Source organism: Petaurus breviceps, unplaced genomic scaffold (assembly GCF_028583685.1).
Source record: "Petaurus breviceps papuanus isolate PSGF00001 unplaced genomic scaffold, PetGlider_PUasm1.0 90644, whole genome shotgun sequence".
NCBI lineage: Eukaryota > Metazoa > Chordata > Mammalia > Diprotodontia > Petauridae > Petaurus > Petaurus breviceps.
Genome location: NW_027187298.1, coordinates 5886495 through 5888722, shown reverse-complemented (window position 1 = coordinate 5888722; position 2228 = coordinate 5886495).

Below are 2228 nucleotides of genomic sequence, written 5' to 3'. Positions count from 1 at the left end.
CTTTCTTTCTTTCTTTCTTTCTTTCTTTCTTTCTTTCTTTCTTTCTTCCTTTCTTCCTTTCTTTCTTTCTTCTTTCCATGGTACATGATATAAGAGTTCCTGCATCAGAATCAGGATGATTCCAGGCTTGCCTCTGACACGTAATGGAAAGACATTTAATTTCTCAGTGCCTCAGGCAACTTTTTAAGACTGTAAACTGTAGAGCAGGTGTGGATTTGCATTAGTTGAAGGATTTTCTTCATCAGGAGTACTTTATGTCAATGAAATCAGAGGTGCGTTCCTAAAATATGGGTTAGACTACATGGCTACTAAGATTTACTCCATCACTACATTTCTCTGATTCTGTGGCTTTTAGCACATTGACTCTTGGGATACTCCCAGAGTATATGAGAAAATGTTCTAGGTGCTGGAGCCTTCTCTATCTCTAGGGTTGGAATGACTAGGTGGCACAGCAGACAGAGCACCAGGCCTGGAGTCAAGAACCTGGCCTCAGATACCTACCAATTGTGTAACCCTGGGCAATGCACTTAACCTCTTTTTGCCTCAGTTCCCTCAATTGTAAAATTGGGATAATAATAGAACTACCTTCCAGGGCTGTTGTGAGGATCAAATGAGATAATAATAGTAAAGAGCTTAGCACAATGCCTAGCACATAGTAGGTCTTTATAAATATGAATATTATCATCATCATTGCTGTTGTTTCAGTTACTCTATCAGAGCTACACACACCCACCTATATACCTTTGCTGAAAAAGGTGCTCATAGTAGCCTTTATCATCATTAGTATCATTAAATGTATTTTGTTTTTTTGTTGTTGTTGTTTTTGGAGTGGGGAAGGCAAGGTAACTAGGTTTAAAGTGATTTGCCCAAGGTCACACAGCCAATAAGTGTTAAGTGTCTGAGGCCGGATTTGGACTCAGGTCGTTCTGATTCTAGGGCCAGTGCTCTATTCACTGTACCACCTAGCAGTCCTTCTTGTTTTGTTTACTTTTGTTTTTGTTTCCTTACTTGTTGTATGTCTAGATATCTCTATCTCTCCCAGGCTATATGTGTAGTGACTGCTCACAGGCTTGAACCTACAGGGACTGACACAGAATTTTTAACTTGCTCCTTTTTCCTGACCTGGCCCAATTTCCCCCTTGTTAGGAAGCTTTATAATCCTCCACTCCCAGGTACTCACCTTGTTGGTTCTAGATCTAGTACAGTACCTGATTGGCTTTAATCCTAATTCATGTCAGAACTCCTAAACTTAAATGACTCATAAGCCTTCTGCTGTAGCAGAGCAACAGCAAACCTTGGATGTCTAAAGCTCCATCTCTTTGGTGGATTCCCATGGCCGGAAGAGGTGCTTCTTTTGGAGAAGCAGTACCCAAAAAAGTCAATATTTAGCTACCTGAGATCAATGGAGCTTGTACTTGCAAGTTCAGCTCAGGGGTCTACCTTGGCTCCATAACTTGTATTCTACCTGAATATTGTGGGGAAATAATAGAAAGATGAATTTCCCTTTCAGTCATTAGATTTTCCTTATTCAGTCTTAAGTGTCCATTCTCATATCTAGGGATTGAACAGCTTATAATTATCACATGTTTAGTTCTTACATAAATAAACAGGCCATGTTCCAGAGCACTAAAAATATTGTTGGCATGAGAAAATGTGGTATGGTAGAAAGAACAACGGTCCTAAGGTTAAGGACACATAGTACATTCAGACTATGATGATAGTTGGGTGACTTTAGAAATTTACTTTGCTGCACTATGCTTCAGTTTTCTGATATATAAAGTAGGAAATATTCATCCTCAAAGAGTTCTGTGTAAGGGTATTTGTCTACCTTTAGTCTTATAGAAAAGGAAGTTATTATTATATCCCCAAGTAATTTACAGAAATTTAAAGCCTATACATGATTCCTGGAGTCTTGACCTAAACCCACGTATCTCCATTCTAAAGCTAATGCTGTTTTTTTGTTTCCTCATTATAACTAATATCCATTTTAGGCATCTGAATACCCGGGTCATGCATATTTATATGTGAATACACAGTTTTCAACCTTTAAAAAAATTGTCTGTTTTCCCCCTTTGCTCTTTTTCTGCTTCAAAACATAGAGGAAAAAACATTGAAAATATGTTGACAGGAGCCAGTTGTTGAAATAAAAATATGTTGACAAGAGCCAGTTGCCAATGTATTTGGGGGCAGTCATGTGTGTCCTTTCCCATTGTAATATAGATACTTAA